The following is a 15,193-nucleotide window of genomic DNA, read 5'->3' on the forward strand; positions in this document are numbered from 1 at the left end:
AATTTGAAAACCCACTCTGGCTACAATCTGTGAAATTGTAGCTCCAATATTTACAAACGGGCGGTCGAGTTGCGGGGAAAGGGGTCTTAGAGGATGGGGGAGTGAGGGAGGAGATGAGGACACAGGCTGAAGGAATTCTGAAGAGGGGAAGGAAGGTGTGGGGGGGAGGGTGTGTGTGTGGAGGATGGGAGAGTGTGGGTAATGGCAGGGCACTGGGGGCAGGGAAGGTGAGGGGATGAGATGCTCAGAGTGGAGAAAACTGTATAAAAGCAGTCATACTTTGAATGCACTGGGTCGTACAGGAACTTCATTTTCAAATAATGTTACTTAAGTGGCATGGTGGCTCAGTGGTTAGCACTGCTGCCTCATAGCACCAGGGACTCGGGTTTGATTCCAGCCTCGGGCAACTATCTGTGTGGAGTTTGCACATTCTCCATGTGTCTGCGTGGATTTCCTCCCACATTCCAAAGATGTGTGGGTTAGGTGAATTGGCCGTGCTAAATTGCTCATGATGTTCAGGGATGTGTAGGTTAGGTGCATTAGTCAGGGGGAAATGTAAAGTAACAGGGTAGGGGAATGGGTCTGGGTGGGATATTCTTTGGACGGTCCGTGTGGGTTTATTGGGCCAAATGGCCTGCTTCCACACTGTAGGGATTCTATGAAAATATGTGTGATACGCAGGTGTTTTTTTTTGGTGGAATGGTGTGGGGGTGGAAGGGTTCAGATGGGGAGAGCTCATTGTCATATTTTTTATCTATTTCTCACTTGGCAGCAGCCAAATCAACAGCCTGAATAGCAGGGGTGGGAGAGAGAGGACCTGTGGCCAGGGAACCAATAAGACAGAATGTGACAAGTGGACTGGAGGAGGGGTAGGGGCTGTGAGTTTGAACAGAGAAGGAGCGGTCAATAATAGGGGAGGGCGGATTAAACTCCTTTGAAGAAACTGGGGGAGGCATGCCTGCTACTGATGACCCACAGGGGGCAGCACTGGGAAAAATTATCACTCTGGAGATCCTGAAGCTTCTGATTCGCTTTCCATCATGTCTCCTGACCGCTGAGGATCTAATGCAGTAACAGTGAACCTTTAATCCGGTACTCCCATTACCCTGTCAGAGTCTGATTTAAATACGTTAATGAATCTTCTCCACGATGCATCACCACTTGCTACCATCTAACTTCTACCCTGTTCCTCGATATTTGATTTGATTTGATTTACTATTGTCACATGTACTAAGATACATTGAAAAGTATTGTCTTGTGTGCTATCCAGGCAAACCTTACCTTACGTAAGTACATCAGAGTAATAGAACTGAATGCGGAATACAGTGTTACAGCCATGAGAGGGTGCAGAGAAAGATCAACTCTAATGTATGAGAGGTCCATTCATAAGTCTGATAACAGCAGGGAAGAAGCTGTTATAGAATCATAAAGTCATACAGCATGGAAAATGCCTGTCCATGCCGACCATAATCCCAAACTAAACTTGTCCCACCTGCCTGCTTCTGCCCATATCCCTCCAAACATTTCCTATTCATGTATCCCATCCAAATGTCTCTTATATGTCTCTACATCCACCTCAGGAAGTTCAAACCCTCTCTGTGTAAGAACTTTGCCTCTTATGTCTTATTTAAATCTCTTTCCTCTCACCTTAAAACTGTGCCCCCTCGTCATTGTTGAATCGATTGGTATGTATCTTCAATGCCTGATGGAAGAGGGTGAAAGAGAGCATAACCAAGATGGGAGGGGTCTTTAATCTGTTGGCTACACTCCAGGCAATAGGAAGTGTAGACAGAGTCAATGGAAGGAAGGCTGGTTTGTCTGATAGACTGGGCTGTGTTCACAACTCTCTATAATTTCTTGTGGTCTTGGCAGAGCAGTTGCCATACCAAGCTGTGATGCAGCTGGCTAGGATGTTTTCTAGGGTGCACCTATAAAAGTTGGAAACAGTCATTTAACTTGATTTACTATTGTTGTCACGTGTAGCAAGGTACATATTCCCCCCATTAAAATGGCTGAGGGTGTATGTGAGTCGCAGTGGGGACATGATTTCTGTATTTAACCGTCTTATCCCAACCTCCCCTGCAGTGCCTCTGCTGCAGCCTCAGAACCATCTTCGCAGGCCCTCACTCGACATCTTCTATCACAAACCCTCTCTCTGATTCCTCTCCCCTGGATAATCACCCCAATACCTCTTCACTGACCATCTCCTCAGAACCATTCTCCCCACACTCTCACACACACTCACCCTCCCCCACACTTTCACACACACTCACCCTCCCCCACAATCTCACACACTCACCCTCCCCCACACTTTCACACACACTCACCCTCCCCCACAATCTCACACACACTCACGCTCCCCCACACTTTCACACACACTCACCCTCCCCCACAATCTCACACACTCACCCTCCCCCACACTTTCACACGCACTCATCCTCCCCACAATCTCACACACACTCACCCTCCCCCACACTTTCACACATACTCACCCTCCCCACAATCTCACACACACTCACCCTCCCCCACACTTTCACACACACTCACCCTCCCCACAATCTCACACACACTCACCCTCCCCCACACTTTCAAACACACTCATCCTCCCCACAATCTCACACACACTCACCCTCCCCCACACTTTCACACACACTCACCCTCCCCACAATCTCACACACACTCACCCTCCCCACAGTCTCAAACAGACTCACCCCCCCACACTCTCACACACACTCATCCTCCCCACAGTCTCACACACACTCACCCTCCCCACACTCTCACAAACATTCACCCTCCCCACACTTTCACACACACTCACCCCCCCCACACTTTCACACACACTCATGCTCCCCACACTCTCACACACACTCACCCCCCCACAATCTCACATACACTCACCCTCCCCACAGTCTCACACACACACACCCTCCCAACACTCACACACACTCACCTTCCCCATACTCTCACACACATTCACCCCCACACTCTCACACACACTCACCCTCTCCCACACTCTCACACACACTCAACCTCCCTCACACTCTCACACACACTCACCCTCCCCACACTTTCACACACACTCACCGTCCCCAAAATCTCACACACACTCACCCTCCCCACACTCTCACACACACTCAACCCCCCCTACATTTTCACACACACTCATCCCCCCACACTCTCACACACACTCACCCACCCACACTCTCACACACACTCACGCCCCCACACTTTCACACACACACCCTCCCCACACTTTCACACACACACTCACCCTCCCCACAATCTCACACACTCTCACCCTCCCCACACTCTCACACACACTCACACTCCCCACACTCTCACACACACTCACACCCCCACACTTTCACACACACTCACCCTCCCCACAATCTCACACACACTCACCCTCCCCACAGTCTCAAACAGACTCACCCCCCCACACTCTCACACACACTCATCCTCCCCACAGTCTCACACACACTCACCCTCCCCACACTCTCACAAACATTCACCCTCCCCACACTTTCACACACACTCACCCCCCCCACACTTTCACACACACTCATGCTCCCCACACTCTCACACACACTCACCCCCCCACAATCTCACATACACTCACCCTCCCCACAGTCTCACACACACACACCCTCCCAACACTCACACACACTCACCTTCCCCATACTCTCACACACATTCACCCCCACACTCTCACACACACTCACCCTCTCCCACACTCTCACACACACTCAACCTCCCTCACACTCTCACACACACTCACCCTCCCCACACTTTCACACACACTCACCGTCCCCAAAATCTCACACACACTCACCCTCCCCACACTCTCACACACACTCAACCCCCCCTACATTTTCACACACACTCATCCCCCCACACTCTCACACACACTCACCCTCCCCACACTCTCACACACACTCACGCCCCCACACTTTCACACACACACCCTCCCCACACTTTCACACACACACTCACCCTCCCCACAATCTCACACACTCTCACCCTCCCCACACTCTCACACACACTCACACTCCCCACACTCTCACACACACTCACACCCCCACACTTTCACACACACTCACCCTCCCCACAATCTCACACACACTCAACCCCCCCACACTTTCACACACACTCACCCACCCCACACTCTCACACACACTCACCCTCCCCCACACTTTCACACACACTCATCCTCCCCACAATCTCACACACACTCGACCCCCCCACACTCTCACACACATATACCCTCCCCACACTTTCACACACACTCACCCTCCCCACAATCTCACACACACTCACACTCCCCCACTCTTACACACACACTCACCCTCCCCACACTCTCACACACACTCACCCTCCCCCACACTTTCATACACACTCACCCTCCCCACAATCTCACACACACTCACACTCCCCCACACTTTCAAACACACTCATCCTCCCCACACTCACACACACTCACCCTCCCCCACACTTTCACACACACTCACCCTCCCCACAATCTCACACACACTCACCCTCCCCACACTCACACACACTCACCCTCCCCCACACTTTCACACACACTCACCCTCCCCACAATCTCACACACACTCAACCCCCCCACACTTTCACACACACTCACCCCCCCACACTTTCACACACACTCACCCACCTCATACCTTCACACACACTCACCCTCCCCACAATCTCACACACACTCAACCCCCACACACTTTCACACACACTCACCCACCCCACACTTTCACACACACTCACCCACCTCACACCTTCACACACACTCACCCTCCCCACAATCTCACACACACTCAACCCCCCCACACTTTCACACACACTCACTCACCCCACACTTTCACACATACTCACCCACCTCACACCTTCACACACACTCAGCCACCCCACAGTCTCACACACACTCTCCCTTCCCAACACTCTCACACACACTCACCTTCCTCCACACTTTCACACACACTCAACCGCCCCACACTCTCACACACACTCACCCTCCCCACAATCTCACACACACTCACCCTCCCCACAGTCTCAAACAGACTCACCCCCCCACACTCTCACACACACTCACCCTCCCCACAGTCTCACACACACTCACCCTCCCCACACTCTCACAAACATTCACCCTCCCCACACTTTCACACACACTCACCCCCCCACACTCTCACACACACTCATGCTCCCCACACTCTCACACACACTCAACCCCCCCTACATTTTCACACACACTCATCCCCCCACACTCTCACACACACTCACCCTCCCCACACTCTCACACACACTCACGCCCCCACACTTTCACACACACACACCCTCCCCACACTTTCACACACACTCACCCTCCCCACAATCTCACACACACTCAACCCCCCCACACTTTCACACACACTCACCCACCCCACACTCTCACACACACTCACCCTCCCCCACACTTTCACACACACTCACCCTCCCCACAATCTCACACACACTCGACCCCTCCACACTCTCACACACATATACCCTCCCCACACTTTCACACACACTCACCCTCCCCACAATCTCACACACACTCACACTCCCCCACTCTTACACACACACTCACCCCCCCACACTCTCACACACACTCACTCTCCCCCACACTTTCATACACACTCACCCTCCCCACAATCTCACACACACTCACACTCCTCCACACTTTCAAACACACTCATCCTCCCCACACTCACACACACTCACCCTCCCCCACACTTTCACACACACTCACCCTCCCCACAATCTCACACACACTCACTCTCCCCACACTCACACACACTCACCCTCCCCCACACTTTCACACACACTCACCCTCCCCACAATCTCACACACACTCAACCCCCCCACACTTTCACACACACTCACCCCCCACACTTTCACACACACTCACCCACCTCACACCTTCACACACACTCACCCTCCCCACAATCTCACACACACTCAACCCCCACACACTTTCACACACACTCACCCACCCCACACTTTTACACACACTCACCCACCTCACACCTTCACACACACTCACCCTCCCCACAATCTCACACACACTCAACCCCCCCACACTTTCACACACACTCACTCACCCCACACTTTCACACACACTCACCCACCTCACACCTTCACACACACTCAGCCACCCCACAGTCTCACACACATTCTCCCTCCCCAACACTCTCACACACACTCACCTTCCTCCACACTTTCACACACACTCAACCGCCCCACACTCTCACACATACTCACCGTCCCCACACGTTCACACATACTCACTCTCCCCAAACTCTCATCCTCCCTATAGTCTCACACACATACTGCATGCGCTTACCTGGACCTCCACCTCAGATCCTCATCCCGAGACCCTAAACCTGAGATCCTCTCCCTCGATGCCTTCTCCCACTCTCTCTTACTCAGATCTTCTTCCCAAACCCTCTCTCTTTGGACGCTTGCCTGGAACCACTCTGTATACCCTCTCACCTGTTATGCCCCCACCCACCCACCCAGACTGTCTGTCCAGGTTCCCGCCTTAGTTGTATCTCTGGTCTCTCTCTTCCAGATCCTCTCAGACCAGAACATTTCCCCAGACCCTCTCTTCTGGATGTTATCACTGAATTCTCAATAGGACCCTCTTCCTGAACTCTTTCCTATACACAGTGATAGTTTACCATCAAGACATATGTATGTAAGTGTGTATGTATATAGGAGACTGTATGGAAGTCTGCATGGAAAAATAATTGGTATTGTCAGTGTGAATTGTCAGTGAGAGAACAGGGAGAAAACAAATCTGATGTTTGATCCACAAGCATGATGTTGACAAGAGTGATGTATATATCTACATATATATATAGACTCACTCATGGTGAGTCTATATTTAGCCAACTTGTATAAAACCAAGCAGAGTCCATTATGGGCTGGTCCTGTTCCAGTTTATCAGTGCAATAAATCAGCCATATCGAGTTCCTTCCTTGCAGAATGGTGACTAAATGTGGAAATTTATAAACTCTGCTTTTCTGTCCATTTGGCAAAGCCAAATATTTTCCACTGGCTTTCAGCCTCTTCATCTGTGTCTTTACTCACTGCATTGTGGTTAGTTTTATTTCAATAACATTTCCATTTCTGAAATAATTTCATCTGCCAGCCATTTGGGTTCCTTCATCCGAGTTCCGTCATCCTTCCTCCTGATGCGCATTCTTCTCCTAACCCTCACCATAACCCAGCAACAGTCTTATTCCCCACTGTGAATGAAGGTCACCAGGCCGCCCACTCATACGCTGCTTTCTGCAGTAACAAGCCGATGGCTATGCAACTAGACTGCTCACACTCCTAATGCTTGGCACTAGTCAGGTTATCCATTGTACGTTAGATTTGCCTGCCCTGAGCACACAGAGCGTTAAGTATGGTGAATATGACCCAAACAGGCTGCGAACCCCAAAAGTCCCAACAGAGAGATACTGGGTATTTTACTAACATATATTAAGCCCCCACAATACAACCTGGATCCCATGTTAAAAGTCACTGGGATGGATCTTGAACTTTTTGGCTAAGTGTGAGTTTGTCGTGTTTTTTTTGGGAGATTTTTCACCACTGGGTTTTCTCACCACGTCTTACCAAACTCACTGCTCTTATCCCTCTCACCCCATTCCAGCCTCGTCTTAGCACAAGCCAGGAACGACTCACCACTCACCAGACATCTCAGAGTTGACCGACATCCCTGGCACTGGCACTGGCACAGAGAGTGGCGAATCTACGGACTTGGTTGCCAAAGAGAAGGCTGTGGAGGCCAGGTCATTGAGTATATGTAAGATTGAGATCGTTAGGTTTTGATTGTCAAGGGGATCAAGGGTTACAGGGAGAAAGTGGAAGAATGGGGTTGAGAAACTTATCAACCATGATTGAATGGAGGAGCAGACTTGCTGGGCTGAATGGCCTAATTTCTGTTCCTACGTCTTATGGCCTTATATTTAAAATGGTGTTGTGTACTGGGACAAGAGCTGTCAGACAGGAGCCCCAGATGTGGCAGATGACAAATATTTGATGCCTGGTTTTCTAGGTCGGGACCTGGAGAGGCACAAACAGGACATTATCTTTACCCAGGACCACTAGTGGAGGTCATGACACTAGACCATGCCCAGAGCCAGTCCCAGGTTGCTACCAGGGTCAACATAGTCTCTGCCATCTGGAGGGATATAGGAAGAAGATCAATGAACTTCTCCACCCAGCCAGCATAAGTGCCATTGTCTTTTGTCTGAGACCTCACACTCAAGCTCTGTCTCTGCTACTGTACCCACCTCCAACTCAAGCCTTTCTTCCCTCCCTAACTGGCATGCACCTCAACCCTCAAGACCACTAGTCCTCTGTGCTGCCTACTCTTCACTTCCCACTTGCATGGTAAATAATAATGGTGCCACCTCCTTTCATTTCTCTTAATATCCTATCTTCCTCTTTCTCTCAATTTATGATGGAAACAGCCCGCAATAGGGAAAAGGGAGTCGAAATGGACGGCGACCACCCAACACTTGACTCCTCATGCTTTATATGGAGGGTATCTTGTCTCTGATCACCTTGAGTGGCTGACTGACAGTGACCCTTAACAGAGGACTACTGACAAGCATGGCAAGTTTCCCAGCTTTTTGTCTGCACCAAATAGTATGGCACTGTGTAAACCTAGTGTCTCTGTTGGGGACGGGGATTGCATGAGCACCCAGTTAGGCTCAAAGAGAGTGAGCTCGAACAGTGCAAGCAAAGAGACCAAAATGCAGCCTGGTCCAATCCATGAGGTTGGTGCATGTGTCTAAGCATAGAATCCCTACAGTGTGGAAACAGGCCATTTGGCCCAACAAATCCACCCAAAAGTATTCTACCCAGACCGATTGCCCTACCCTATTGCTCTACGTGTCCCCCGGCTAATGCACCTAGCCGACATATCCCTGAACACTATGGACAATTTAGCATGGCCAATTCACCTGACCTGCTCATCTTTGGATTGTGGGAGGAAACCGTAGCACCCAGAGGAAACCCACGCAGACACGGGGAGAATGTGCAAACTCCACACAGACAGTCACCCGATGTTAGAAACAAACATGGATCCCTGGCGCTGTGAGGCAGCAGTGCTAAACCACTGAACCATCGTACCACTGAGCACACAGTGTCCTTGGAGAAACATTACAATAATAGTCACAAGTGCAGCTCAATGTGCAGCTTTGAAATGCAGAAGCAAAGCAGAAGTGTAAGTGGACTGAAGATGTGCCATAAGGACTTTGGTACATACCGGATGCCAATGTTTGTGAATGCTGGGTGCCTGTGCCCAGTTGCAAAGAAACATGCCTTGAAATGTTGATGCCCAGTGTCCAACAAGGAACAAGCAACAAGCTGAAGTCTTGATATGGAAGTCTAATCTCTGACTTCCATATCAAGAATTTTTGATGTCCATCCTGCTCAGTGCGTTTGGCAAGATTAAGGGTTGAATATCAATGAGGGATTAATTTTGGCATTCAGGAGGATATCATCCCCCCCTTAAGTAGCAACTTGCCTCTGCCTAACGACAACTCACCACACTGCTCAGCGAATGGACAAGTGAGTTGCTTCTTATGCCAAAATTTACCTCAGCAAAGTTCTTGCATGATTTTGCCACAAGTCTTTTGATAACTCATGTTGTTCGGGCTCCTGTAAGATTCAGCTTATTATTTGTGTGCAGGAAACTTAGCAGTGAAAGGAAAATGGGAGATGTCAACCCCTGAGGGGTAGTGCCTTGCTGAGTGCTCCCTATGAGTCTACATAAATGTTGGTACCTCCTTGAACTCCCCAATGAAGCTTTCCAGCTCCACTCTGAAGATTGACATCCTAGGCCTGGTCCCGGCCTCTAACCCCATTCCAATCACATAGCCCCTTAGCAAGTGCCCTGCCTTGTTTGAACTACCACAGGCTCCCCCTCACACACCCACCACACAGTCCAATTGTTAGGCAAAAGTTAGAAAATTGGATGATTAGGTCCTGTCTCTAAGGTCACAAGGACTTCTGCAACTCCAAGCCTTATTCAGTCCTTTGTGTTCCACCACAATCTCCCGTCCTTGTACCCTCCTCTCTCATATCTTATTCTCTCTCTCCTCTGGCTTTATCCCACATTCTCCCCACCCCCATTCTCTCCTCTTCCCTACATTCTCCCCTCCTCCAGAATCTCCCCATCCCCACACTTTCCCATTTCCCACACTCTCCCCATCACCACATTCTCCCTTCCTTCAGGATCTCCCTTTCACCACACTCTCCCCAGATGCCCCTCACCTACTCCACAATTTCTCCTTCCTCACATTCACCCCTCCTCCACTCTCTCCTCTCCTCCACACTCTCCTCATCTCTGTACTCTTCTCTCCTCCAGAACTCTCCTTCCCCAGGCTCTCACTGTGAGGGGAATGGGGAAGAGTAGAGTAGAAATGAGGGTGATGAGTAGAATAGGAGGCTATGGTGTGGTTGAGGGAGAAGTGTGAGTGTGTTTGAGAGAAGCACATTTAAAGTTTAGCGTGTTCTTGAGATAGCTTGAATATGGGCTAATAAAGAGGAGTCAGTTTGCTCAGTTAGCTCAATGACTAGATGGTGGTGGGGAATAAAGCTCATGGTTCAAATCTTCCCAACCAGCTGTAGTACATCATGGGGCCACTGTTTCATTATCTTACCTCATGCCTATAGAGTGGTGCCCCTCAAAATGCCTATTAAAAAATAGTCTCTTGCTCCAATGGAGAGAGATACCCATGATCTTTTATGGACTATGGTTGACCATCTTAGCTCTGGGTCCTTATATTTAGGATTGAATGAAAGTTAAAGCTGGTCTTTTAATCTGCCCCCTCTGTAAATGGCCTGCATATCTCTTGCATCTCAGGTCTGGCGAAGTTCTTGGCAGATCAGCCTCGAGACAATTATGAGTCCAGAGACCGAAAAATCATGTTCTCCAGTAGCCTGGAGGCAGAGATTAGAACAAAAGCCGGGTGGGTTCTGAATCATTATTCCTGCTGCATGAGGCAAGATTGCCACTTCAACTCCAGCAGTTAAAATGTGAGAGGAGTCTACACAAATTAGGCTTATATTGCCTGGAGTTTGGAAAGTTCGGCATGATTTTATCGCTGCTTTCAAGACATTAAGAGGAACTAACAAGATGGATAAGGAGAAGCCATTTCTGATAGATGGGAGCTGAGGTCTAGACTTCAAAATTAGTCCCAGAACTTTCATATTGAAATTAAGAAACATATTTACATGGAAGGAGTGGTAGTGATTTTGCACTCTATTTTTCCCTCAATGCTTTTGACTCTTGGCCAATTGTTAATGTTACACATGAGATTGATACATTTTGTTAAAATGTATTGAAAGATATGGGACAAAGACAGGTGCTTGCTGTTAGGTTCAGGTGTACAACAGCTTTAACAGGATAGCTGGCCTGCTCCCGTCCCTGTATTTCAATGTTTCCATTTTTCCTTCTTATGCATTCATATGATCTCCTGCCTCTGCACTCTCCCTTCCTCATACCCTTCCCACCCTGCCACCTACGCCCTCGCTCTTCTGGTTTAATACCTTGATCTTCAAGCCAACACTACATCGTCTCCCAAAGTAGGTAATTTTGCCATCTGAGAGTGGACGCGGTCTCCTCTCCAAATACCCAAATTCCCAACAAGGCGAAGTGTGAGTAATGCTGTAACACTCCCGAGTATAGAACATAGAACATAGAACATAGAAGAATATAGCGCAGTACAGGCCCTTTGGCCCTCGATGTTGCGCCGATCCAAGCCCACCTAACCTACACTAGCCCACTATCCTCCATATGTCTATCCAATGCCCGTTTAAATGCCCATAAAGAGGGAGAGTCCACCACTGCTACTGGCAGTGCATTCCATGAACTCACGACTCGCTGAGTAAAGAACCTACCCCTAAGATCTGTCCTATACCTACCACCCCTTAATTTAAAGCTATGCCCCCTCGTAATAGCTGACTCCATACGTGGAAAAAGGTTCTCATGGTCAACCCTATCTAAACCCCTAATCATCTTGTACACCTCTATCAAGTCACCCCTTAACCTTCTTTACTCCAATGAAAACAACCCCAAGTGCCTCAGCCTTTCCTCATACGATCTTCCTACCATACCAGGCAACATCCTGGTAAACCTCCTCTGCACCCGTTCCAGTGCCTCCACATCCTTCCTATAGTATGGCGACCAAAACTGCACACAATACTCCAGGTGCGGCCGCACCAGAGTCTTATACAACTGCAACATGATCTCAGGACTCCGGAACTCAATTCCTCTACCAATAAAAGCCAGTACGCCATATGCCTTCTTCACCGCACTATTTACCTGGGTGGCAACTTTCAGAGATCTGTGTACATGGACACCAAGATCCCTCTGCTCATCCACACTACCAAGTATCCGACCATTAGCCCAGTGCCCCATCTTTTTGTTACTCTTTTGTTACTCTTACAGTATCATACAGCCTATCTGAGCTAAACCCTGATCAAAATAAAGTTTTGTAAGTCAAGGCAGCTCCAAGTTTACTAACTGTTGTATAACTCTGCAAGATTATTTGGGGAATGTTTGCCTGTTCTGACCTGATATACACTTGTAGGACATTCCATCTCATGAATAGCTAGTATCCAAACATGCCTGGACAGTTGGTTCTTTGAGCCAGACATCTTAACCAAGTCTTACAACATTTTCTTGGCTGTGTACAGACCTGACAAATAACTTCTGATAATGATAAAGACACATTGAGGTTTCAAGCCTTTGAAATATGTTCCAGCTGTTTGCATGAAATTGTTTTTGCACGGAATATCTTATATCTGGTTTTATCATTTTCCTCAAAAAACACACAATTTTTAGCAGACTTTTAACTCCCTTGATCTTGCTGGTAATATAGAAACTAAGAATGCCCTTTCAGTGAATCTACTCCATGTACAATTTATTTTCCAGCCTGTGACATGTACCACCTATTGTAGTGCTCAACAATACTGACACGAATGGTTTCAGTTTGCTCAAATGACACTTTGTCATACTTCTGTTTTTGTTAAAGGTAAAGGGTATTCACACTGGAAATGGGGCATCCTTTATCTTAGGAACTCAGCCCCACTTTCTGAAATATGACAAATCACCTTTCAATCCTTATGCTCGGTGGAATAGTCTGAAGGATAATTTACCATTCTGTGCTTTCTGATGTCCGGACAAGACAATTAAACAAAAAACAATTTGCACTCATATGTCCCATTTATGCAAATTCAGTTTAAAAAAACCTATCAATTGAAAATAAACAGATAAACAATAAGTGCCTCTATGACTGCCTTGAGTCACTGTATTTTAATGCTTTGGACAGTGGTGCGAGGTTATTACATGCCCACTTGTTCTTTCATTGACATGCAATGATTAGGGTACTTGGTGAGTTGACGAGAATGGGGAGATAAATCTCCAGTTTTGCTTAAAAAGTTCCTAAAAAGCTGAAAATGGAAATTTAACAACAAATCTGGAGGGGACTAATAATCACATGGAAACATGTGGATTAATTTCAGAAGGGTCAGCATGGATTTGTTAAGCAAAACTCCTGTCTTGCTAAGTTGCTGGTATTTTTTGATGAGGTAACAGAGCAGTGATGAGTGTTATGCTGTTCATATGGTATACATGGACTTCCAAAGTGTGTTTAATGCCACTTGATGTCTTGTGAAGAAAGTGATGGCTTATGGAAATAAAAGTACACTAACAGCATAGCTGTAAAATTGGCTGACTGAAAGAAAGCAGACAGTAATGGTGAATGGGTCATTTTTTGGCTTGAGGAAGGTTTGTCATGGTGTTCCTCAGGATTGAGTTTAGGAATCCCTCCTTTTATTGATGAATAATCTAAATCTTGGTGTGCAGGGGACAACTTCAATATTTGGGGTGACGCAAAACTTAGAAAAATTGTAAACTGTGAAGAGGGCAGTGTAGACGGTCAAAAAGACATTGCGAAGTTGGTAAAGTGCAGATTAAGTTCCACATGGAGAATGGGAGTGATATAGATTGTTTCAAAGACAATGCACAATAATATAAAGGATACTACTCTAAAGAGTTTACAGAGGCAGAAAAACCTCGATGTATGTGTATGTAAGTCATTAAAGGTAGCAAGGCAGGCAGAGTTGAATGGACGGCTGGCAAATATGATGAAGGTATGCTTAATTGAGGCGTTCAAAAAGGGACGTTACATTTGAACAGAAACAATGAGCAGGTTTTGGGTAAACAAAGGAGATTGACAAAATCAAAATACTCTGGCAGTAAGTGCAGATGCAATGGGATGAATGGCCTTCGTCTGCTCTGCAATGTTTCTGTGATTTTTTTTTACAGTGTAGAAACAGGCCCTTCAGCCCAACAAGTCCTCACTGACCCTCCAAAGAGTAAACCACCCAGTCCCATTTCCCTCTCACTAATGCACCTAACACTATGGGCAATCTAGCATGGCCAATTCACCTAACCTGCACATCTTTGGACTGTGGGAGGAAACCGGAGCACCCGGAGGAAACCCATGCAGACACGGGGAGAATGTGCAAACTCCACGCAGTCAGTCGCCTGTGATCTCTGAAGTCAATATACACTTCCCTCAATTTCTCCTTTTAGTCCCCAGCATGACAACATTTGATGAAACTTTGGGTGCAAGGTGATGGAACTTATCAGCCAATTACCCAAATTTATATTCTTTACACATGAGTCCCAGAATTGGATCTTATCAGGCTATTTGTGCATGTTGGTGCTCACCTCGAGCTGGTCCTTAAACACCATCAGCATCGTACACTTTCAAGGGGGAATGTTACTGCCTCAGAGAGAGAATGCTGGCTATTTCTTTCCACTTCCACTTTCTGGGATATGAGACCCGTTTTAATACCATTTTCATGCATTTTAGTGTCTACTTAATGGGCACATTTGGTTTTAGGGCAAGATGGCAGTCAACAAGACTTGCCACTCCAGACTTAATCAGGAAGGTAATTATATCCCTGACACTGCACATTCAAGCCCAATTAACGACCATTCAAGTGGGAAGTGCCATGTTGCAATGGACAGGACACTACATTCCCATTTCTCTTTTTGTACTTAAAGAAAGCTCTTCTTCAAAACCAAAAATGGGTGTGATCAATCTAACATCTGCTGCATTTTACACTTGCC

General features: G+C 47.6%; 1 long non-coding RNA gene across 1 annotated transcript in view; it reads right to left on the reverse strand.

Moving 5' to 3' along the window:
• Nucleotides 1-15,193, reverse strand: part of LOC148149568 (uncharacterized) — a 42,058-nt gene that overhangs the window by 24,825 nt on the left and 2,040 nt on the right. The gene's annotated exons all lie outside the window — the stretch shown is intronic.

Source organism: Chiloscyllium plagiosum, unplaced genomic scaffold, assembly GCF_037043375.1.
Source record: "Chiloscyllium plagiosum isolate Xiang-an unplaced genomic scaffold, Cpla_swu_hap1 HiC_scaffold_7, whole genome shotgun sequence".
Taxonomy (NCBI): domain Eukaryota; kingdom Metazoa; phylum Chordata; class Chondrichthyes; order Orectolobiformes; family Hemiscylliidae; genus Chiloscyllium; species Chiloscyllium plagiosum.